General features: G+C 46.5%; 1 protein-coding gene and 1 pseudogene across 1 annotated transcript in view; both read right to left on the bottom strand.

The window, feature by feature from the left end:
* Nucleotides 1-26,148, bottom strand: part of LOC115327215 (zinc finger protein 782) — a 90,577-nt gene that overhangs the window by 51,850 nt on the left and 12,579 nt on the right. The gene's annotated exons all lie outside the window — the stretch shown is intronic.
* LOC115327210 overlaps nt 19,895-26,148 on the bottom strand; it is a 16,756-nt pseudogene continuing 10,502 nt past the window's right edge.

The raw sequence follows: 26,148 nt of genomic DNA, 5'->3' as shown, positions 1-26,148 counted from the left end.
TTACTATTTGCAGGTTGAAACGTTTTAATATTTTTTTCGTCGTCCATACCGGATATGCATACTAGGCGGTAGGGCTAATACAATACAGTGGCAGGTATGTTGTCATGCGCTTGTACGAGCGTTTCAGGAAGTTCGCCGAACGTGCAAGGGACGCCCTTTGTGGGGCATTTGATGGATAAAAATGTATCATGCGTCTTTTCTGCTCAAAATAAACGCTTCAAATGATAAGTTTTTCTGGGCTATTTTTCTGGATCGACATTTGGCTATTTTTGGGCTATATCTCGTAGACGTTTGGCGGGTTGGAGTTCAAACACCTGGCAACCTTGCCAGCGAAAGAGGACACTCTCGCTCGGGCAGCGGACAAGAGCGGCCGTGCGGGATGTGCCGAGATTAACGGCACCAAAAGAACGTCGTCAAAGAGCGCGATTGTCTTCGGAGATTCGCTAAAACCGGCATCGGCGCTTGGGCTTTCTTCGCCTTCAAGCCGTCTTAGGGATACCATACGAGACCGTGGGAATTTTTTAAAGTTTTGATCGGATTGTTTTTTGCGCAAAACAGTAAAGCGAGCGCGCCCTCTGTTTACGGCTTCAAGTGATCCTATTCATGGGCACCGCGAAAATAAAAACAAAGCGCGAAAAGCCGACGTTGCAGAAGTCAAGCCACAGCGTGAGCAGGACCTCCCGAAATTGATTTAAATCGCCAAACGCACCTATCGATTCAGACCAATCAGACTTGAGACAGTACCTGTTTGCTGAAGAAGTCGAGAAGTCTCCGAACGTGAAGCCGACTTCGTTGAGTTCACTTTCGCAGGCGGACCGACGCCTTCAGTTCACTACCGAAAATTTGTGGCGGGTTTCCGACATTTTTGTGATTTGCAAACCTAAACGAGTGGTGGATCAATGAACACAGCAGAAGCAGAAGCCTCTGAATCTGGCGGCAACTCGCGCCACCTCACGACATCTACGTAAAGGAACGCGCCTGCAACGTTTCTTTGGGAGCGACTACCCTGATCAAAAGGGTTTTGGTGCTACTGAAAACTGCATAGCTGCGGAACGTTTCATTGCGGCGCCTTTCGCGCCGAACGCATAAACTCGTAAATAAAAATAATCAATTTTCCCTTACTCAACTTACGCCACCGGTCAGATAGCCTTTGCTGGTCCCCCCCCCCCCCCCCCCCCCCCCCAACCCCTTTTCTGAAAGTCTACAGGTTTTCCCGCTCATTTTAATCCAAGCGACGACCAATTTAATCCCGGGGTCACTCAATTTAATCCAAGCGCCATGCAATTTAATCCAAGCGCCACACAATTTAATCCCGGGGTCAGTCAATTTAATCCACAATATATATATATATATATATATATGCACTCATTGGGGGTGTTCAGTGGTCGTGTTTCGCTTACACATCTGGTAACTTAGAATAATTGTTTATACAATTAGAATTTTTGGGGGGCAATTGAGAATTTGATCACTAATGTGATTACTTTGAGTTACTAGTCCCACTATTGACGAGGCTTAACTGATATGTTGGTTGCTCTTTTTAGAGCGCAGCTCTTAGGCACCCGTTTCCGGCTTAAGCGGCGTCGGCGTAACCACGCGGTGAATGATGGGTAAATTCCCCCGCTAAATTTAGCGGAAAAATTTCCCCGCTAAATCTAGCGGAAAACTTTTCCTGCTAAATCTATCGAAAAATTTTCCCAGCTAGATGTAACGAAAAATTTGCCCCGCAGATTCTAGTGGAAAATTTTCCCCGCTAAGTCTAGCAGAAATGTATCCCCGCGAAATCTAGTGTAAAATTTTTCCCGCTAAATTTGGCGGAAACTTCTTTTTCCCGCTAAACCTAGCGGAATGTTTTCGCCGCTAAATCTAGCGGAAAATTTTCCCAGCTAGATTTAGCGAAAAATTTGCCCCGCAAAGCCTAGCGGAAACGTTTCCCCACTAAATCTAGTGGAAAATTTTTCCCGCTAAATCTAGCGGAAAATTTTCCCCGCTAAATCTAGCGGAACAATTTACCAGCTAGATTTAGCGGAAAAGTTTCCCCGCTAAGCCTTGCGGGAAATTTTCCCAGCTAAATCTAGTGTAAATATTTTCCCACTAAATTTAGCGGAAAAATTTTTCCCGCTAAATCTAGCGGAAAGTTTTCCCCGCTAAATCTAGCGGAAAACTTTCCCAGCTAGATTTAGCGAAAAATTTGCCCAGCAAAGTCTAGCGGAAAAGATTTCTCGCTAAATCTAGTAGAAAAAGTTTCCCGCTAACCCTAGCGGAATATTTTCCCCGCTAAATCTAGCGGAAAAATTTCCCAGCTAGATTTAGCGGACAGTTTTCCCCGCTAAGCCTAGCGGAAAATTTGCCCCGCTAAATCTAGTGTAAAATGTTTCCACTACAATTAGCGGGAAAATTTTCCCGCTAAATCTAGCGGAAAGTTTTCCCCGCTAAATCTAGCGGAAAAATTTCCCAGCAAGATTTAGCGGAAAATTTGCCCCGCCAAGTCTAGCGGAAAAGTCTCCCCGCTTAATCTAGTGGAAAAGTTTTCCCGCTAAATCTAGCGAAAATGTTTCCCCGCTAAATCTAGCGGAACATATTCCCAGCTAGATTTAGCGGAAAATTTTTCCCGCTAAGTCTTGCGGAAAATTTTCCCCGCTAGATCTAGTGTAAAATTTTTCCCACCAAATTTAGCGGAAAATTTTTCCCGCTAAATCTAGCGTACAGCTTTCCCCGCTAAATCTAGCGGAAAATTCTAGATTTAGCGGAAAATTTGCCCCGCCAAGTCTAGCGGAAAAGTTTCCCCGCTTAATCTAGTGGAAAATTTTTCCCGCTAAATCTAGCGGAAAAATTTCCCCGCTAAATCTAGTGTAAAATTTTTCCCACTAAATTTAGCGGAAATTTTTTCCCGCTAAATCTAACATAAAGTTTTCTCCGCTAAATCTAGCAGAAAATGTCCCCACTAGATTTAGCGGGGAAAATTTTTCGCTTAATTCAGCGGGGAAAATTTTTCTGCTAGATTTAGCGGGGAACATTTTCTGCTAAAGTTAGCGGGGAAACTTCTCCGCTAGATTTAGTGGGGAAACTTTTCCGAAAATTTTAGCGAGGAAATTTTTCCGCTAAACAGCGAGGAAAATTTCCCGCTAAATTTAGCAGGAAACATTTTCCGCTAAATTTAGCGGGGACATATTTCCGCTAAATTTAGCGGAGAAAAGTTTCCGCTAGACATAGCGGGGAAAATTTTCCTCTAGGCTTAGCGGGGCAAATTTTCCGCTAAATCTAGCTGGGAAGATTTTCCGCTAGATTTAACGGGGGAAATTTTCCGCTAGATTTAGCGGAGAAAATTGACCGCTGAATTTAGCGGGACAATGTTCTGCTAGATTTAGCAGGAAAAACATTCAGCTAGATTTAGCTTAAAAATTTTCCGTTAGATTTAGCGGGGAAGCTTTTCCGCTAGACTTTGCGGCGCAAATTTTCTGATAAATCCAGCTGGGAAAATGTTCCGTAGATTTAGCGGGGGCGAAAGGAAGGATCGTAAGTTGGGCTGTCGATAGGAAGTTAGGGCGGGTGCTTTAGAAATAACTGTAGAGTCTTCGAGGTGGAAAGTGGTCTCCATTAGTTTGCCGAGCCTGGGTATGGAGGGATGGAGCGTAAAGATGAGGGGGTTTCGGAATGGTTGCTGCATACTGGAAGGGATCGTAAGTTGGGCTGTCGATAGGAAGTTAGGGCGGGTGCTTTAGAAATAACTGTAGAGTCTATGAGGTGGAAAGTGGTCTCCATTAGTTTGCCGAGCCTGGGTATGGAGGGATGGAACGTAAAGATGAGGGGGTTTCGGAATGGTTGCTGCATACTGGAAGGGATCGTAAGTTGGGCTGTCGATAGGAAGTTAGGGCGGGTGCTTTAGAAATAACTGTAGAGTCTATGAGGTGGAAAGTGGTCTCCATTAGTTTGCCGAGCCTGGGTATGGAGGGATGGAACCTAAAGATGAGGGGGTTTCGGAGTGGTTGCTGCATACTGGAAGGGATCGTAAGTTGGGCTTTGATAGGAAGTTAGGGTGGGTGCTTTAGAAATAACTGTAGAGTCAACGAGGTGGAAAGTGGTTTTCATGATCAGTTTGCCGAGCCTGGGTACGGAGGGATGGAACGTAAAGATTAGGGGGTTTCGGAGTTGTTGCTGCATACTGGAAGGGATCGTAAGTTGGGCTGACGATAGAAAGTTAGGGTGGGTGCTTTAGAACTAACTGTAGAGTCAACGAGGTGGAAAGTGGTTTTCATGATCAGTTTGCCGAGCCTGGGTACGGAGGGATGGAACGTAAAGATGAGGGGGTTTCGGAGTGGTTGCTGCATACTGGAAGGGATCGTAAGTTGGGCTGTCGATAGGAAGTTAGGGTGGGTGCTTTAGAAATAACTGTAGAGTCAACGAGGTGGAAAGTGGTTTTCATGATTAGTTTGCCGAGCCTGGGTACGGAGGGATGGAACATAAAGATGAGGGGGTTTCGGAGTGCTTGCTGCATACTGGAAGGGATCGTAAGTTGGGCTGTCGATAGGAACTTAGGGTGGGTGCTTTAGAAATAACTGTAGAGTCAACGAGGTGGGAAGTGGTTTTCATGATTAGTTTGCCGAGCCTGGGTATGGAGGGATGGAACGTAAAGATGAGGGGGTTTCGGAGTGGTTGCTGCATACTGGAAGGGATCGTAAGTTGTGCTTTAATAGGACGTTAGGGCGGGTGCTTTAGAGATAACTGTAGAGTCTACCAGGTGGAAAGTGGTCTCCATGATTAATCTGCTGAGCCTGGGTGTGGAGGGATGGAATGTGATGATGAGGGTGTTGCATGGTGGTTTAGATCTTGGTTGAGGAAATAGAGCGTCGTGTTGCGAAACATTAGAGACGCGACTGCTCGCATTGCGCAGAACGCTGAGTGGGTAGCTACTTTCAATAAAGAAGGCAGTCATCGTCTTAAAGGGGCACTCAGGTGGATTCTGAGATCGTCTATTTTTTGTCATAACTCAATCTATGGACTCTAAGCATCCTAAGAAACCCGAAATTACATACAAGGGCAGTCAATCTCGCTATTTAAAATTCTATTAAAAATTGTGGCATGCCCTCCTTTCTGCGCCGTGTCGCAGAACGCCAGAGGGTGCCATCGGACGGGAAGGCAACAGGGGAGGGCACATGACAGCCAATTACGAATAATGGCTTCCCGGCACACTAAATTTTCAAACACGTGCGCCTTTGAAAAATCAGTCCGCCGAGAAGCCGTCACTCGTGACTGGCTGTCGCGTGCCCTCCCATGCTGCCTTCCCGTCCGGTGGCACCCCCCCGGTGTTCTGCGCTACGGCACAGAAAGGGTGGCGTGCCACAATCTTTAATTGGATTTTTACTATGAAAATCGGCTGCCCTTGGACGCTATCTTGGGTTTTTTAGGATGCTTAAAGCCCATAGATTGAGTTATGCCAATAAATAGACGATCTTAGAATCCACTTGAGTGCCCCTTTAAGCTGTTGACGGAAATCAATGTCGTTGCTGCAAATCCTGCAAAGGCAAAGGATCTGCAGCCTCAAACGCCTTTTTGAGCTCCAGCACTGGTTTGCCCAGGGGACGACGCTGCACCCTTTTGTCCAGGACACCACACACCAGACGGTCCCATAGCATGGCTGACAAGGCCTCACCAGAGTTGCAGTGTTCGGAGAAGCGGCGCGGGGCGGGGACGAAATTCGAGATGCTTTCTCCAGGCTGTTGGCTGCACTTATGAAACGCAAAGCACTGAACAATCACTGACAGGCACGGTGTGTAGTGGGCGGTGAGCTCCAACACAGTGTCCGCATAGGGAGTCCACTGGCACACACAACGAGCATAAGACGGAGTAGATTGTCGGTCCACAAACGCTACATAGGACTGCGCATATTGGGGACTCCTCGAGGATGTTGAGCACAATGAAGAAAAAGTTTAGTCGCTCCTGGTACAGGGGCCACGTTTCAATCTTTTTGGGTCGAACTCTTCGAGATGTCTCAGCCGCCCCATGATAACAACGTTAGGCTCGTCCTTTTTCGCCATATGCTCTCGTCGTTGCCAAGTTGCCACGAAGCTGTCGTTGCTCAAAAAAGTGTGGTTGCGTGCCTCGGAGTTTGAATTTCTTAATTCTCGTTGTTGCCCAAAGCTTTATTCAGGCGGCCGACTTGGCCGTGCAGAAAAGAGGAGTTAGACAAGAGACACGTGGTTTACGACGAGTCCCCAGAATGACAAACGGTTCGGTAAAACCAGCTTGACTCGCCTTGGCTTGACTTCTGCCGACTCGCCGATGTTGCCAGATGCACACACACAACACTCACGATGCAAGATTCCGTTTCATTTTAAGTGCAAGATCCAGGCTTTCAATGTCGCTACCAAGCATGCACGATCATGTAGTGGTAGCATTGTTCAGGGCAACATGCTCATGCTCATAGCTTCAGCTTCACTCGCGCATGAAGTAAATGAAACCATAGCCCCTGTATCCACTCCAATTCTCCAAGTCAGTAGTAGGCTGAAATTTATCCATCACTACAAGAAGTTGGGAGTGATGCTGAGAAGTCTGGGAGGGTCGTCGCATGTACGGAATTGACTGAACGACGTGCCGTTCCCTGCAAGATGATGTCCTGGGTTGGGCAAGGTTCGAGCATGTTGGATGTTATCAGGAACACGTGGTTACACAGGATCCGTGGGGACACGGCGGTCCCATTGACTGTGGCCATATGTGCCTGGGGCGTCACTGCTTCCCGAGTGCTAGCCAGTGCCAACCTCTGGAAGATGGTCACGAAACTGCCTCAGCATCCCAACATTGAGATACTGGAACTGGTAGCAGTGGCCTAGGAGAGCCAGAGGAATCACTGTAGTTGGATAGAAACATTGCAACAGATGCATCAGTCCTCTAGGCATAAAATATCTTACACCTTAGACATATTATTCTCAAAATTGAAGATTCAATGGGGAAGCAGAGCAGTCAAAATTTCACCACACAGCTAGCTTGGAACATTTCTCGGAAACTTCACAGAATGGCAAACATTCTATAGCTTCTAAACATACTATTTACAGTGCTAGAAGCTGGCACTCTTGTCTCGTATTTAGAAACAGTTATTCAGTCATTTTCACCTCATCGAGGATGCACAATTGGGAAGATGATCAATCCAGTTGTTTTATTCACATTAAAGCGAATTAACGAATAACTTTAGAATGCTGACAGGAGCTATATCAGTTAGTTTTGAGTGACATTCAGTAAAAGGAAGACAAGTGAATTTTTTTTTCTTTTTAATTTTGTGAGTTTGAAACAAGATTGCCTGCATTTTCTAAGAGCTAAAAAAAACATGTAGGGATATTATTTCTACTAGTTCAAACATTTTTTCTTGTTTTTTGCAAAAAAAGGAGGTACTTACTATTTTTATTATGCTTTGGTAGCCGCTGGTGCTGAAACTTGATGTCCTAGGTGGCATTCCTACAGCGATTCTCTATGACCTGAGGGAATCCTGAGGCAGTTCGGCTATCCCGTGTGTGTTTAACCGTTCAGCGGTCGCGGCGGCGCTCACGATCTTGGGCCAGTCGCGTCGGAGGGATGCGATCACTTGGCAGTGGTTCGCCTCACGACGAGCAAGTTGGCGATGATTCTGTCCTCCGCAGGAGAGTATGGCTTTGCAGCGCCGACTCACTTTGTCACTGGGGTGGTTAGGTGCACGCAAGTCACCTGGCGAACCAAGTACTCTATGTAACACCGACACACATTCACAAGGTGCCTGATCACATCGCCGGCATCAGCCAAACGCCTGCTTGAAGAGGCAGTACGTTAGTAGGTACGGTAGCCTGTTTTCAAACCGAAGCTCGCGGAATGCGTCTACGACGAAGATGATGGACGGCCTTCTCAACAGCCGGAGACGCTCGAACCAAGATCAATCCATACCGCCGTGATAGTGACGGCGGAAGCGCAATACGGCATCCAGGATCCCTCGCAGACGTAGAAGTGAACACGGCAGCCGAAGATCGAGCGTGAGGGACAACCAGAGCAAGCAAGCACTACCGAAATTAACGAAAGAACTGTGCCACTGTGCGAGCAAGCTGTCAGCTGTAGTGGCACTGGCAAAGCGCGGGAGGCTCGGCTTACGGATCGGCTTATGACGACGTTAGGTTGGCTAATGGATTTCGCCCCACGCTTCGCTTTATTTTTTCGTCAGAAACTAGTGAGCGCAACTTTCTATCCCAGTTTTTTGTTATATTTTCTTGTCCCAGCAGACAACACACACAAAAACAAGTGTTTTGCCGTGTTAAAATTGTTTATTAACGAAAACGTGTTCTATGTGCACGAGACGAATTTGCGATCGCAATCGTAATAGACATCACTTAAATGTCATTTTAGTTGTCGTCTGGCAGGTCCCATCTTGAATGTCATTTGAAAACCTGAATGTCATTTGGCGTAAATGCCATTTTAGCTGCCGTCTGACAGGGGTAGAATACCCCTGTCAGACGGCAGGGGTATTCTTTCGCAGGCGGACCGACGCCTTCAGTTTACTACCGAAAATATGTGGCGGGTTTCTGTCATTTTTGTGATTTGCAAACCTAAACAAGTGGTGGATCAATGAACACAGCAGAAGCAGAAGCCTCTGAATCTGGCGGCAACTCGCGCCACCTCCAAAGGAACGCGCCTGCGACGTTCCTTTGGGAGCGACCGCCCTGATGCAAAAGGGTTTTGGTGCTACTGAATACTGTATAGCAGCGTAACGTTTGATAGAGGCGCCTTTCGCGCCGAACGAATAAACTCGTAAATAAAAATAAACAATTTTCCCTTACTCAACTTACTTTCTAACTATATCACTAAACGCTCGCAACGCAACGAGAACTGTGCAGGCTCTTCTCCCGTCAAGTGGCGTCGGACACCTCATGAGCTGCGGCACCATAACCAGCCATAACCACTATGGTTGCTTTGCTGTTCTTGTATTTTTTTTTTTACTATTTATACTTATCCATATTGTTTTTCCCCTTTTCCTTTCCCCTTATCCACGGTGTATGCGGCGACCGGCTAGCAGGCGCACAAGGGTTGTTACCTTTCTGCCTAGCCTCACACGTCGTCGCATATACATCATACTTCTTGTGCAAATAAATTACAATTACAATTACAATTACGCCACCGGTCAGATAGCCTTTGCTATCTGACCGGTGGCGTGCAACACTTTTATGCAACACTTTTAAGCACAGAGGCTTTCCAGATGACAATATGCCAGCTTGTATAAATCAAATGCTGAGCAGTCCCTCTTGGCTCAATGTGCAGTGGTTCCACGCAATGCTCGGCAAGTGGGCGTTCGAGGGGTCCAAGCACACTTGTAGGCTTGGACCCCTCGAACCGGGGGAATCGGTGGCCGAGTGGACTAGCGCACACCAGCTCGGAGCACGTGGAGCGAAAGCTCGCGCTGCAGAACCCAGGGATCCTGGGTTCGAGCCCCACCCCTGCCCGTTTCGATCTGGATGAGCATCGTACCGGCGTGCGGTCGTGTATCACTACTGCGTGATGCACGTTAAAGACCCCAGGCTAGCGGCTGTACCGCACTGGCTAAATTTCTCATCTACAGCTGGGAGACTCGTCGCCCCTGTGAGGCAGACCAAGTTCTAGGCTGTATAAACACACACACAACCCAATATATATACCCCTCGAACCAAGACCCCTCGGTCTTGGTGCATTTTGGCCTTTCTGCATCAGTCGCCTCTTTCGCTTCAGTCTGGTCATAAGCTCCCACGACCCTTTTTTTTTTTTGGAGATGTTGGACTTGAAGCTAGTTTACTGCGCGCAGGATTAGATGAGACTTTGCTTGTTTCGTCCTGTGCTGGGCACGCTTCACGTATACTTCCTCGTGCATGCCAGTTTCTTTGGACGTCCTTTTTTTCTTTCTTGCCGTTGGCGCAATGCTCGGCAAATGGGCGCTCGAGGGGTCCAAGCACCCCTGTGGGCAATCTGTCTTGGTGCTCTCTCGCCTTTCTGCACCAGTCGCTTCTTTCGCTTCAGTCTGGTCATAAGCTCCCACGACACTTCTTTCTGGAGATGTCGGACTTGAAGCTAGTTTACTGCACGCAGGATCAGACGAGACTTCGTTTCTTTCGTCCTGTGCTGAGCACGCTTCACGTACTTCCTTGTGCATGTCAGTTGCCTCAGCCGTTCTTTTTTTCTTTCTTGCCTTTGGTGGCGGTGGTGAGTGTCTGATCATGGGGGGCTTTCTTTTCCTTGGAGCTGTTGACGGTGGTGCAGAAGACGGATAAATGCAAGGAATGGCGTCGTCGGAAAGGATGAACTTTTTTGGAACGTCAAGTAGGATTTCCCCTTCTAGCTGCGCGAGGTATCGTCCTTTCACAATCATGTCGTTGGTGAAATGCTTGATGCAAACCAAATCTTTAGGGCCAAGCGGACGGTGCTTGAGAGGAGTTGCTTGAGCCCACGCTTCCAGACGTGTAGGGTCGGATGGGACCTTGAACAAACTGACCTTTTCTTTGCAACTAGGGTGACCTGAGTTGCAGTTCTGGACGAATCATCCCCGGCCCATTGTCACCACTTTAAAGCCACGTCAAACGCGTGGTCAAACGCCGCCACACGGCTTCTTCAATCTTCATTCCATGTAGCGTACAGCGACTGGAGTTCCAAATGTCTCCGTCTCAATCACGGTGTAGTCGGACTCGCAATAGACCCTTTCCGAAATTCAGTCTGGCCACTTTGATCACTATCATCATCTGTGGAACGGCATCTGTGCCATACGAATGGCGGCCTTCTAGTGACTGATAAAGGAAGACGTTGAAGATGCTCCTACGCGGATATTGCGAGGCCTGTACGTTCGGGGGTCAGTACGAAGCGAAGTAGGGCTGGAACACAAGAGCTACGTAAGCGTTTATTTCTAATTGCTCAGATTCAGTCAATCTGTCGTGGCACACAATCGGCTTTAAAGCACTTTGGTGTATAGAATTTTCTCGAGGCATCTCAGTGGGTTGGAGCTTTGTTCTGAATGCACGTTCTTGGTCACCATCGACCTGAAAGTGATCGAGAAAGAACTCACAATGAACAATTCCTCGCGTGCCGTCGACTTGCGAAAGTGACGGTGCCGATACAAGTTCATTTCCGCCATTGATAGGGCAAAACCTAAACTGCTTTACAAACCACCAGATGGCACTGAATTTCTGAAAGGGTCTATTCGAAACGAAGCAAAAACGTGCAAAGCGACTCTTAATCATGCAGGAGGCAGGCAGCAGTGCACAAGATGGCTTGTGCTGCCTCATGCTCCACACGCGCAGAGCTCCAGCGTGGTTGTCGCACGTTGTACCGGGGTGCAACGAGATAATTTTTTTCGTTTTCACACAGTTTCGCCGTTTGGCCGCCGGCGGCTCTGCGGGCACGGTGGCCGTAAAGCCCCTTGATAAAGTCGTTTTTTACAAGTACCGCCAACCATTGTTGTGGAAACGCACGAGACACGTGCCACGAGCGGGCGCTCTGCCGCCATTCGCTTCCAAGGGCCGCTCATTTCAGTGCTGGGCCGCCATTTGCTTCCAAGGGCCGCTCGAGACACGGGCCACGTGCGCTCGCGTATTTGACGCTACTTGCAAGACAAACGGAAACATATCGAGGGGCTTTAGGTGGCCGTGGAATGATGCAGCCATTCGGATGCCCGTCGAACGAACACTATCTGATTCCTCGCGTCGTGCGTTTAGCCCCGCCGTGTCCTCACCTAAAGAGTATTACCTCACACCGTGCTCAGAGCTTAGGCCCAAAGGTGGGGACGAGGCCGAAGGTGGTGTTTTAGTTCTTTTTGCTCTATGTTTTAAAGGTCTTCCTGGCAATCACCTCCACGGCCTGGTGATAGATAAAGACATGCATTGGCTTAAGGGAGGGAGGGATGAGGGGGGGTCAGTTTTTAGGGTTTGTTTTTATCCTAGACGGTCCAAGTTACTAAGCTGTAAAGCTTTCATTACCCATATATGCTGTCTGCTTGACCAGCAGACAGCATAGCTAGGCCATCCAGCATATGCAGGGCCAATAAGCCTAATGTCTTTCGTAGCACACCCCCTCCCCCCTTTCACATTGCAAGATTGCAACCAACCAGTAGAACGGAGCGGGGGGGGGGGGGGGGGGGGGGGGAGGGGGGGAGGGCGGGGCTGCCATCCACAAGTGGCACCCTCCCACATGACTGGGATGCCTGGTACCTAAGGCCCAGCCCCCCCCTCCTCCCCCCCCCTCCCCCCCGGGTTGCTATGCCACTACCAGCGGATGCTCTACCAACACCTCGTAGATAAGAAAGCCAAAGTGCTGAATTTTGCTGAATCACCACAGACTGGACACAATGCTGCCTCAGCGCTCAGCTGGAACACGTCCTATCAGTGAGAGCCCGAGTCCCAGCCCAACGTTCTCGCCGTATAGTCCTGTCCAATAAGGAAAATTCAGCACCTAGGCTTTCTTATCTAGGTGTTGGCTCTACACACATCAGCAGCAAGATGGCGGTGGCAACAGGCTGCAGTTAGAAACATGTACGGGGCCCGACATTTAAAGAAACACTGACCCCAAATTTATTAAAAAATATTTTTAGCTAGTTTTCGTTAGGCGAATATGGTGTCAGAAGACTGCCCAATCAATATTTTACTACAGCATCATATATATTTTTAATAAAGTAAAAAAGAAAAACGGAACTGCTCGAAACCTAAACAAGGGCACAGAGTTAAAGGGACAATGAAGACGATTTTATTTAATTTTTTTAAATGGTGTTTTTATGCTTCTTGGGAACATAGCATGCTGCCCAATTTTTTGTAGACATTTGTGACCCGTTTTTCTGTGCCTACGAAAGAAGTAAAGAAACCGAAACTGAACAATCTCCATTCTCGTTTCTGGGCCTCCGAAAACGGAGGTGACGTAGGGAGTGACGTCAAGTGTGAATAGTCGGTATCGGTAGTATTTAGGAGATCGAGACTCTTGTTACCGCGGTGGGTTATAGCAGCGCGCTGGCACGGTCGTTTCGTCGAATCTATCAACATAGACGGCAATGCCGCTCTCGCGAGCGAGTTCGAGCTTCCGTTCAGTAACCCAACACAAACGGAGCGGGAGTACGCGTGTGGCGGCCTCCGCCATCACCCGAGGCAGACCGCCCAGCCGATAACGAGCGGCCCGCATGCCGAAGTGCCCATAGTTGCTCGGTGGCCGTTTCGCGTCCAGCGTAGCAAAGAAAAAAACAATTATGCTGCTTTATTTACGGTTTAGTAATCATTTCCGGTCCGATTTATACTTTTCATGGCTATTCAAGTGGAAATTAGAACAGTATTCCTAAAAACCGAGAATCACAACGTGACCGAGGGCGCGTCTCTCGTTTCAACCAATCGCTGAGGCGTCTCTTGTGATGTCGCGCTTCTTGGCCTCGCATCGGTCACGTGAGCTCCGCTTCTCCTGGCTTCTCCCGCAACTCGGGGCGTCGCTCCAGTCGATTGCGGTACGATTATTACCGCGACTGTTTGATTTGCGCGGCATACAAGTGCCGGTTTCGGCTGAAATTTGGGCAACGTGGCCTGAGACGTGCTTGGAACCCAGTTCAATCGCCAAAAAGATTTCCGAAATTGCCTTCATTGTCCCTTTAATGGTTGCGACATGTGGACTGGAGGGGAGGGAGAAATGTAGAGGAGAGAGTTGCCAAATTCATGTGGCTACACCCGACAGCCTTTTTTTCCCTTCTTTCCTCCGTTTCTTTGGCTGTGCAAAGCAAAGTAAAAACGCACACGTCGCCCGAAAAGTACAAACGTAAAGCACTTTGTGCTTGGTTGTTTGCACATTTTTCGAGCTCTTACCAATTCGTGTTCGTAAGACGAGCGATGTCTTCAGCCAGAAGGGTAGACGACTCAGCGACGTCTTCATATCAATCAGCTTGGTGGACAGGGTCCTTAACGAATATCATGCAGTAATGATTCACGACCAGACGCCAGTACGATGCTCATCCAGATTGAAACGGGCAGAGGTGGGGATCGAATCCCAGATCCCGGTGTTCTGCAGCACGAGCATTTGTTTACAATATAAGAGCTGCGGTGCATTAACACACCTGGCCACAAACCTCCCTCCACCCTTGTAACCAGTGGATGAGAAATATTTCTCAACAAGATGAAGGCAGGCTGCAACAAAGAATAGATCAATGACTCACCGGAAGGTAAACAGACATACTTTTCAGAATATTGTTGTCAGCCACGGTGAGCTTAATCCGATGCCTGCTGTCAAATTATATAGATGCTTTACACACGCGCCAGATTGAGCCGCCATAGCCGCCCTTCTCTTGTCTTACCGAGATGCCGAGCCACTGAAGCGGGCGTTGGCGGGTCTTCACAAGGGCCTATGCTGGGCACAAGAACACAGTAGCATCTAAAATGGCAATAACCTGTCCTGCTGTGGTAATGATGAAGTGAAGCGAACGGAATAAGAGCGAACAAAAACTGAAGGTCAGTTATGGCGGCGCCCATGCACAGCTGCTGTAAAGCGTCTATAGGTGTACAAGCTGTTGGCTCATATTTTTGCCAATGTTTCAAGTGCTACTAACCACATTACAAGCATGTGGTTTACATTGGAGTGAAATACACTTTGGAGGATGCTGCATCCGCCATACTGGTTCAGCTCTCACATGAGCAGAAGAAAACATAGATGTTACTGTACACTTTTATGTACTAAAGGTAAGACACAAGCGTGTGTATTGATGTCGCTGGCCAGCAATAAGGCAAAACCTTCCCTGCAGGTGGGGCTTGGGGAGCTCTTTCATCGAAGCAGCAGGGCACTAAGGGAGCGGCGGTCGACGCTAACCAAGAAACGGTCACTTTGGCCTTTGGCATGCTGCGAGCCGTTGGTGGTTCGGACGAGACTTGATGCAAGCTCGAGCCTGAAATTACATTTCACTCTCACTGAGCACGCGGTCTGTTTAACAGGCTAGCTTGCCAACTGTTTCAATAAGCCATAGGCTTCCAAACAGGAAACGGTCAGCAAGCTATTCAGCCAAACGGAACATACTTCGCACAATCACCCCTCGCTCTGCTAGGAGAACATAAAATATAAACTCAGGCTCGACCTTGCATCGGGTCTCGTCAGAACCTTCAAGGGCTCATAACATGCCAAACACATGAGCGACCTTTTCCCACTCGGGGCTGACAGCTGCTCCATTGAGAGAGCTGTCAGCCCCGGCGACAACACCGAAAATTCATAGTAGAGCGTCATATATTTCCGAAACCTATTTGTTGGAGCTATAAACGTTTGCAAGCAGCCGCGCTTCGACAGATATACCGGTCACCTTAGATGGAAAACGCTTAGCTTGGGTGCCACTCTGGAAACCATGGGTATGCCTCATCATGGTTAGGTGGCGCAAGGGTACAATCGTTAGCATCCATCCATCTCTCCTGGCTCGACCATAGAGTTATTATGATGTACGCTAGAGGTTCAAGTGGCGCTAGTGTGCTGCTGCAAATTGAAGCAGACAGCAAACAGTCCGAAATTGACTTCCGGTAATGCATTTCTATGGAAAAAAGCGAGTTCATTTTCTCTCTGTGCTCGATTATAAGAGCAAATATCACGAATAATTTGTACTTACAAGGCACATTGAAACATTTCTCAGTCACGCGGACAAAATAACTGGTCAGTTACAGCGTTTTTATTTGAAATTCGTGGCATGAAATACGGTGTTAAAACCGCTTCGTACGTGTATTTATGTGCACTGTCGGACACCGTTAGCACGAACACAGCGTCGGCGCTTTCCATCGGGGGGATATACGTGCCAAAACGAACGAATTACAAGTGAAAAACAAAGAGAGACGGCAAGAACTACGCAGTAACACTGGATAAGTAAGACCTTATACATGCAGACAATCAAAATAACTTGAAAGCCATGTAATATACTAGTCATCAAATATGCAATAAATAAGTACTCCTTTATTCTTTCTACTCATGAATATGTGCGAAGATGCTTGTTCTGGGTTAAATCATCAGCCGCACGCTCCAAATCTTTGCAAATAGGAAGAAGCAGAGAACAGCTGCCGGATTAAAATTGCCCGACAAGAAATAATGAAAAGACGCACCTTTCGTAGCCCACATACTTTATTTTTTTAACAGATCGTCAAGATGCACGACAGAGTCATTTTCATATAGTGAGTGACAGAACGTGCGTATTAGCAATATATAAGTGCCACCGGAATGCTAGCGAACCTTGAACGCACTCTACTTTCCTTTCGATTGTTATTTTGCTTAGGATTGTCGCTCATTTTTAGATACCTGCCATGGAACATAGGTTTGAGCCTGAAATATAGCGAAGTTTAACATCGTTCAGTAGTAAAGAAAAATGCTGTAACTAAAGCAATTACACATTCACCATATCAATAAAGGTACATACTATCCGGTACAACTGAAATAAGAAAAGTTATTCGTGTTATTTCCCGGCGAAGAGACAACATTCACGTGCGTTTTCCAATAGGAATGCACAGGAGCACCGTAAAAGTAGATTGGTTGCTGTCTGCTTCAATTTGCCTCCCAGAAGTCGCATAGACACTAGCGCCAGTTGAACCTCTAGCGTACATTATATCAACTCTAAGGGTTCGACTATCAGACGAGCTACCAACACCAGCAGCAAGATGGCAGTGCCCAGAGGCCGTACTTGCAAATGTCTATACTCTGTGTAAGGCATTTTGGGCAACGTTGTCGAGGCAAGAGAAGCTTCCAAAGTGCAGCAGATCAGCACTGCAGCAAGAGCAGGTGGCTTCCTCTCGCATCACATTTGCATGTACAGCTTTTTTTGACAAAATAGACCTCTCGCAAAATTGAAGCGATCTTAGCTGCATAGTGCCGCACAAAGCGTCTTGGAATCCCATTGGCAGCAGTTTCAGTTTCGATTTTCCAATCTCCCTTCACGACATCCCGTCTAGGCCAAAGACAGTGCTTCCATTTTCAAATAGGTTTGTGACTGAAATAAATTTATAATACCGTTGGTGTTGCCTACCAGTACAGAAAGAATGCTGGAGCAAAATTTTGGGGGCTCCAAAGGTGCCAAAGCTTGTGTGCAGTTAAACACAGAACTATGATAGCACATGGAAAAAGTATACTGGACCAATCATCCTGTTCCATTGTCTCCTCAACGGCCATAGCTTCTTAAATGATCGGTAAGCAGGGAGGGTTACGATGCGCTCTAAAGCGGTAGCCAGGCCGCCTGAACAGCATGGGACGCAGCTGCCGTATTCCCACTCCTCACTACGTCTAGGCAGGTCCATACGGCCGCTGGATGTCCGTGTTTCAAAAACAGCTCTCACGAATATGAACGGGTGCAATGTAAGCAAGCGCCGACTTCATCTGCATGCAGTGCTGAGACAACTGCAACTGTTTTCCGCCTTACGACCAGGAATGTGGACAAACAGTTTAAACAACCTACCGCAAGCGTCCGTGGACACTGTAGAAATGCCTTCGAGCCAACGACTCGTCCGAGGGCGCTACGAAATGCATGCAGAGCGCTTGTCCTGTGCACATACAATACACCAGCACCCATGAGATTACCAACCATTAAGAACCACACATACTTACAATGTTCAACAAAAAGGCCTCAGTTTACACATCTTAAATCACAGACGTTCATCCGCAGCGAAGAAGGCAGTGTGTAAGCGTGATCCACTGGCTTCCACAGCGAAGGAGTAGGACTTGCTCCACTGCTCCGGCGAGATCGTTGCCAGAAGTGCACAGACCTCTGAGAGTTTTGTAAGACAGCTGCGTTAGGCTGTTTAATCTGTTCGTTTACATTCCATTGTTGTAAACTGGAAAACACAGCTGCTGTGCCATCGCACATTGCCAGTAAGGTTCTCTCTATGCCTCCACCGTGCTTCGGTACTGACGACGCTTGCCAAGATTAAAAGGGAGATGTTCTCAATGTTGTCAGACCACCAAGCAATTTTGCATTAGGTCTATTCAACTAGTGATGTCCTAATCAGCAGAAGAAAGCGCTGCTGGACATCCCACACTTGGAAATGTCCCCCATCAAGACATATGGTACAAAAAGGCCTTTGCACGGTACAGGACACCAAAACAAAAAACCTAGGAAAAACCTCCTTCACACTTTAGTATGCAAAGCCACAAATGATGGAAGAAGCAACAGTGTAAAAATTGAAACTGCCAACCTTTTATTTTTTATAACAAAACTGAATTTTACATTTTCTTAATCATGTTCATTTTCTGCAGAATAGATTTTTCCACATAAAAGGTTCTATCAAAAGAAAACAAAGACATTTTTCAGACATCATGAGCCAAACCTTAAAGGAGTACACCTCGAGCGAGTGAAAAGGAACTCGGAACAAGAGCTAACACATGACCCAATTTGCATTCAGATTAAGAACATAGAGAGTAGCTGCTCTAAAAAATGTTAAGCAAAGTTTCCCATTACATTGCCTAGCCTCTAGATTGCAACTGGCAAGGAATCATTCCCTTTTCCCAAAACATTCGTGTGATGACAATTGGTGGCATTTGAACGAAAGACTCGGGAGAAAAATGCCAGTGTAGCACTGTGTGCGCAATCTTTGTGAACTACCACACTGGAATTCAAAGTGAACGTTCCCAGATATTGTGGCATTTAAAAGGGCTATTTGTTGCCAGTTTTTTTTATAAAAATGCCCTTGGAGTTTGTCAACCTGAACTGTTGGCATGTGCCCGATGATGGAATACCATTTAGAAAATGACGTACGATGCTACAGGCCTTTGTAGGACCTATTGCGCATGCGCATAAGCACTTCACTGAGGCGAGCTTAACTATTAATCTGATCAATGCCTTAAGATTTATCTTGCACTCAGGTACATGTACATCTGAATGAAAATGTAAACAAAGTGCGCCAATTAAATGCCTTTCACCAGTGTAGGTTGTCGTATGGCGTCTCAAACCTGAATTCCGAACAAAAGCTTTAGGGCAAAGCTTGCACTTAAATGGTCTATAACTAGTGTGATTATAGTCTCTCAGATGTGCATTCTGAGCAAAGGCTAGGGGCAAAGCTTGCACTTAAATGGCTTTTCACCAGTGTGTTTGATTATGCCTTCTCAGATCTGAAGTCCGAGCAAAGGCTTTTGGGCAAAGCTTGCACTTAAATGGCTTTGCACCAGTGTGGGTTGGCATATGCCTTTTTAGACCTGAAGTCCGAGCAAAGGTTGCTGGGCAAAACTTGCACTTAAATGGTTTTTCATCTGTGTGTTTGGTTAAGCCTTCTCAGATTTGAAGTCCGAGCAAAGGCTTTTGGGCAAAGCTTGCACTTCCATGGCTTTTCACCAGTGTGTGTTTGGTCATGCATTCTCAGACCTGAATTCCGAGCAAAGGCTCAGGGGCAAAGCTTGCACTTATATGGCTTTTCACCTGTATGGGTTGGCATATGCTTTTTCAGACCTGAAGTGTGAGCAAAGGTTTCTGGGCAAAGCTTGCACTTCTATTGTTTTTCACCTGTGTGTGTTTGATGTATCCTCAGATCTGAAGTCCGAGCAAAGGCTTTTGGGCAAAGCTTGCACTTCCATGGCTTTTCACCAGTGTGTTTGGTCATGCATTCTCAGACCTGAATTCCGAGCAAAGGCTCAGGGGCAAAGCTTGCACTTATATGGCTTTTCACCTGTATGAGTTGGCATATGCCTTTTCAGACCTGAAGTGTGAGCAAAGGTTTCTGGGCAAAGCTTGCACTTCTATTGTTTTTCACCTGTGTGTGTTTGATGTCTCCTCAGATCTGAAGTCCGAGCAAAGGCTTTTGGGCAAAGCTCGCACTTCAATGGCTTTTCACCAGTGTGTGTTTGGTCATGCATTCTCAGACTTGAATTCCGAGCAAAGGCTCGGGGGCAAAGCTTGCACTTAAATGGCTTTTCACCAGTGTGTATTTTTTTATGCCTTCTCAGATCTCTATTCTGAGCAAAGGCTCGAGGGCAAAAATTGCACTTTAATGGCTTTTCACCAGTGTGTGTTTGGTCATGCATTCTCAGAGTTGAATTCCGAGCAAAGGCTCGGGGGCAAAGCTTGCACTTAAATGACTTTTCACCAGTGTGTGTTAGGTTATGCCTTCTCAGATCTGAATTCTGAGCAAAGGCTTGGGGGCAAAGTTTGCAATTAAATGGCTTTTCACCAGTGTGTGTTAGGTTATGCGTTCTCAGATTTGAATTCTGAGCAAAGGCTCGGGGGCAAAGCTTGCACTTAAATGGCTTTTCACCAGTGTGTGTTAGGTTATGCCTTCTCAGATCTGAATTATGAGCAAAGGCTTGGGGGCAAAGTTTGCAATTAAATGGCTTTTCACCAGTGTGTGTTAGGTTATGCGTTCTCAGATTTGAATTCTGAGCAAAGGCTCGGGGGCAAAGCTTGCACTTAAATGGCTTTTCACCAGTGTGTGTCTGATTATGGTCCCTCAGATGTGATTCCCAAGCAAAGGCTTTTGGGCAAACCTTGCACTTAAATGGCTTCTCACCAGAGTGTGTCTGGTTATGCCTTTTCAGGTCTGAGTTCCTAGCAAAGGCTTGGGGGCAAAGCTTGCACTTGAACTTATTGCTTTTGTACTTTTGAGTGTTGCTTGGCATTTTGGACCTAGAGCCAGAAGACACGGGAGGACACTGGCTCTTGAATTGTTCATCACCATGGGCAACCAGGTGGCTCACGATTCCCCGCTGATCTCTTGTGACATAGGTGCAGGAACAGCATCTGAACAAGACGTCCTCGGTGACTTTCAATGGGATGCTGGTTTTCCCAAATGGTACAGCTCCATCACCTAGAAGAAAACCCCTCATGTATATTAGTACACACAAGAAATACCCAACCAAAATAGCCATCTAGTTTAGAAAGGGTAGCCATTAATGCAGTCTTGCTGAAGCTATGCAGTGTAACAGTAACATGTTGCTGCCTTTTGAATAAAGTTCACAGAAGCACTCAAACACAACTGACAGCAGTATTTAATTGGAGTCCCTAGCCTTTAAAGGAGTTGTGCAACAATCTTAAAGTTGAAAGAATTTGCATCTTCCACTTCTGGGATTGTTTATCTTGTCACAAAGGACAGAAAACGCATCTTCCTTCGAAATGCAGCGATTCCGCGGTGCAATTACGAGGCAGAATTTCGAATATTTCTCGGCCTGCAGCTTCGAGCGGTGGCCTTGAGAACCATGCTGTGACGTCAAAAACTCGTAAAAAGATTGCAAGCTGTGCAAATACCTGCTCCATAAAAGATAATTTTTCTATAAATCTTGTCGTTCTAACATAATTATAAATGCGTCAAAAGCCTGGTATCATCGACAAAATCTTTACTGCACGGAGTTCTAGTGGCGCCGTCTATCCGAGGTCATCAAAACCGTCAGCTTTATCTGCTCCTGCAAACAGCTGCCAGAAGCCGGTGAAGGATGGGGGCAGAGCCGGACAGGGATGGCCAAACCCGGACTTTCCTCCTTTTGCTATGTTGATCGTGCTGTGCAAGCACGTGGTCACATGGTCGCGAGCGGGTGAGTTCCCGCTGCTCACTGATGGCTCTAGAGAGAGCTTTACCGGAACCTTGCGCGTCCTCCTTTCACGTCACAGCGCACGTGACTCAGAAGATGGAAAAGGAGTTGAGAGGTGCTGAAAACCTCAAACTTTGTCAATTTTTAATATAAAAACTAGGAGATGCAGGCAAAAGCATTTTTTTCTTTACTTCAAAAAGGTCAAGACACTAACTCCCAAATTATTTAAGCAAAGCATTGAAATTGTTGCCCAGCTCATTTAAAAACGAAAATACGAAGAAAAAAATGGATTATTAAAACTTATCTTATATCTCTAAATCACAGTTTACATATCTTCTATTTATTACATACAATGTGCATAATTATTCAGTATGTCTATGAAGCTTGATACCCATGGTGCTTAGAAGCTCGTTCCGAAAAGTTCTTCCAGTTTTCTTACAATTTTTTTCCCCGACAATATATTATTTTACTGTATAATCTAGGATCTGGATCTGAATACATTTTGGGGGCTGGATACCTCATTAATCAGAGAGGGAAACAAGAACAAGATTTCAGGAGACAAAGATATGAGGCTTTCTAATTGGCAATAACTTAAATACTAGTTATCAGTGAAAGAATTTCAGCATGCGATGCAGTCATGTCTTGTCAACATGGGCCCCGCTATACAGACAAAATTGGGGGGGGGGACTGATCCCTCCCGATGCAATTCTGTCTCGTTAATGTAGAAACTCGTGCTTTGGACTGCGGACAGTTAGTTTTGGGAACAAACTGGGTAAATACATGCTGAGAGTTTCACTAGTGTCAGGTGTTGGTTGCCCTTCCTTCGAAAAGAGATAAGACCTGGGCACTGAACAATGGTGTAATTTTTCGGGGCTTTCCAACCAAATGGGCCACCCGCCCTTCTCTCCCTGTGTCATGGCCATAGATGACAGACCTGCAGAACACTCGTACGTCACACGTACACTGTACACCTTGATTAGAGGGTGTTCGCGAGCACTATGCGGTTGTGAAAAATGGCGTACATGTTCAGAGCTAGGGTGCTCTGGGACATAATCAGCGACGCGGCAGCCAGGAAGACGAAGCAAACAAGGGTGTCATGACGAACCCATAGCTTTTATCCTCGACCGTGAAGAGCCAAAATCCCGTGTCCGATAGCACGCACTTATCTACATCTTGCTTGAAACATGCTGGCGCCATCTCTAGGGCATCCAGAAGACAATACGAGGGTGGCGACTTCTACAGTATAAATAAGCCAATAAATGCAATGCAGTGAAACTTACAACAAAGGTGTGTTTGAGTGGTGCATTTGTCATACTAAATTTGGTGAGTAGGGGTTTGCAGGAAACAATGCAAGAAAATAAGAACTTTCTATTTCCGATGTTCGGGAGGAAAACAGAAGCAAACTGTCTGGTTGACGCTGCTATTCACATATGGTGCGACACATCTTGCGCCTAAAACCGATCGAAGTTCTCAATGTCACTATATTGGCCGTGTCAATGAGCAAACAACATGCTATTTTTTCGACACCTGAGGCACTTGTAGCAGCCGCATTACACCCGTGGCCGAAGCCCCTCCGTGAGTTCATGCCCTGCTGCATGTCCTCTCCCGCCTTCGCTCATATTGTGAGTACGCTTAAGTTTTCAAGACGGCCGTCCGAACAAAACGAAATCTTGCTCAGTACATGCGCACTTGCAACTGTACTTTTTATGTCATCCGAGACAAGTAAGCGAAATATGTCTGTTTGGACTGCACCTTAGTACAAGAACATGACACGCTTCATGTGCGCGCACTGCCCAGATTCCAGCAAAGAAATAAATGAAAAACAAACAAAACAAAAAAAACCGGGAACAAATGCCAGAGTAAGACAGGACAACAAAATGAAAAAAATACAAACACTGAGTAGGGGCTAGGTAGATAGCCACATTATCTCTTATCATGCAATTGCCCCATTTCAGCGTGCAAACAAAGGTGTCCCGGCACAGCTCATTTTATCTTGAAAATTGCACCGACTCCGTGCCGACCACCGAGGTGCACTGCACACCGTTATGGGGCAGTTCTGGTGCAAGTTGATCACAGATGCTAGGAGATGATGAGCACAATCGCAAACAGTATGAGCTGGAGTTGGCGGACCGTGTGGTCGTCGATTCATGCTGCGCAACCTCGAGGCCGATAAAACTGTGGAGTGGAGAGGGGGCTGCGAGAATGTGCACTTTTTATGGTGTGCACACCCTCGCAGCTTCCCCTCTCGGCTATACTGTTTCATCGGAGATCTCCAATTAGTGCAGAAGATATCAGAGGCCACGTGCTCAAGCACTCGTGCCCATACTCTTCAGGATAGTTAAAGAAAGGGAGGAGTGATAAGAAAAGAGAAGCAAATACTCTTCATGAAACAAATTTGCGAGAAACCAGAATCCTACCAAAGTATTTTAAATACAGTATCTTGAGAAGGGTATTTGAGATAGGCACAAGCCTGAGTGAAATTAACTATAGTCCGTTGCAACTCAAGAAGTCAGGGTGAGGGTAAGACAGGGCAGGGAGAGGGACGCAGACGGAATGCTGGAGAAGAGAGGGGGGAACCTCCTACTCTCTTTAGCGTTCCATCTGCTTCCTCCTCCCCGGCCTGTCTTACCCTCGGCTTACTGTTTCTAGTTGTAATGAACTATAACCGTACCAATACTGATACTAACCATACTTTTGAATATTTGTGCCGTAATCTCAAACTTGCTACACCCTTTGTAAAACAACTAGCGTGTACTACTCTTATAAGATCCAAGTTAGAATATGCCCCATCTATATGGTCTTCATGGCAGTCACACCTCACAAACCATCTAGAATCCACACAAAGCAGAGCCCTTCGTTTTATTTATAACAACTACTCAACATATACCAGCATATCAGGATTACACCAATGGGCTAACCTTCATTCACTTTCCTTTTGTCGTCGAGTGTCACACCTCTCTCTCTCCATCTAATTTTCTATCCCCCACCTCAGAGAATCATTACTATCACCTTCCCACCATACTTTCCCTCATTTAGATTGCCCATGTATATTAGGTTCAATTCAATCATCAGCAGTTTCTCCCCACACTTCCACACTACCCCTGGCTAGCAAAGCAGAACATGAAGGCACTCTACCCGTGGCTATCGAGGATTGAAACTCACTACCTCACAACATCATTTCTATAAATGACACTACTAAATTTCTTGAATCTGTTACTCTACCTAGCTTAGATAGCTAGCTTGCAGTGTCATATCTGAGTTTACTGCACTTTTTGTTTTATTGCCACCCCTTTTATTCTTTGAGGCACCAAGGGCCCTCATAAAAAAAAATGATGATGACGAATGATGACACCAGGACTGGCAGGAGCACGAAGTAATGATAGCGCTATTCTTTATTTAACCCAGGAGGGTTGTAATGTATACATGGTATTCCAAGGTAAACATAAACAGGTAATTGCAGAACTTTGTGTGGCCGAGATGTTTTTTGATTAACCAGCTTCTTGTGTGTGTTAAAATGAGCAAGAATGAGCAGTGCGTCAAAGAAAACCGGACGTAAGACAGATCGATGTGCGTTTTTGAACCGTATGGCACCAAGAAAAAGCACCGCATCTCTTTTTATTTGTCCTCCGTCCAGAAAGTGGCATGGCACTACCTGACGTCACAGTAGAAACTTGTGTACATGTGAGACACTCAAAGAAGTTAGATGCCCACAAATCAGCCGAGACATGTAATTGTTTTGTGCTTTTCGTGCACGGGAGAGCATGGGCGAGAACAAAATCTCTTTGCCAAGTGCACGTTTTCGCCATAAATGTTCGAGCTGACCAAAATCTAAACTACACTACCCCTGCCAGACGTATATCAGGGGTGGAACTCATGAAATGTGCTTGGGAGCAGCCACGGGAGCAGCTAAAACAGCTGTTTTGGAGCAGGTTGGGAGCAGCTAAAACTACACTCTGGAGCAGGCTAGGAGCAGCTCAGATCAGTTTTCATTGCACTCCAGCTTGTATCTTAGACAAGCACGGGAGCAATTTCAGTTGTGCTTAGCAGCCCAGATAAACATGAGTGGTTAGGGACCTAGGCAGATGGGATAACAGTGTAACAGATGCGAAAACTTGGAACTTTGTGAGCCTTGATATTTTCTGAGTGGCTTTCAGCTGCTCAAAATGCAAACCAGCACCGCTTATCGCACAGTCCACACATCCTCGACAGACTGATTTTATGTGCGAACCACGTGACGTGCGTAAGCAACGGACGTGCAGTTGCGCGGAAGAACAGGGAAACAAATTTCGAGTTTCTCATATTGCGCAACTCAATATCGCAACAAAATTCGAGTTTATCCTATTGTGCAACTCAATATCAAAGCAGCAGACTACGATTAACGGAGTTATCGTATTCGAAGCGATAAGCAGGAGCAAGGTTAACGTATGCCGAGCAGATCTACCGCTCGCGTGAGAGCTGCTGGCCGGCAAGGTTTCGGATCGGACTGCGTTTCAGATCTATCAAATCACGATTTATCTTGCAGGAATGCGGTTCCAACTTCTAACGATGAAGTGCTCAAAGGAATCTTTTGCTCATTTGTTTTCAACTGACTGACGTCCGGATCCCGGGCTTCGGAGCCTCAGGCAATCTGACGCTTAACGACTCGACCTTACCTCGACCGACTTGTTTAACCGCTTATGGTTGAAGAATAACAATCCAGAGGCAGAT

Source organism: Ixodes scapularis, unplaced genomic scaffold (genome assembly GCF_016920785.2).
Source record: "Ixodes scapularis isolate PalLabHiFi unplaced genomic scaffold, ASM1692078v2 PGA_scaffold6__148_contigs__length_123643588, whole genome shotgun sequence".
Lineage (NCBI taxonomy): Eukaryota > Metazoa > Arthropoda > Arachnida > Ixodida > Ixodidae > Ixodes > Ixodes scapularis.
The sequence above is the reverse complement of the archived record's forward strand: the minus strand, read 5'-3'. Positions and strand labels throughout refer to the sequence as shown.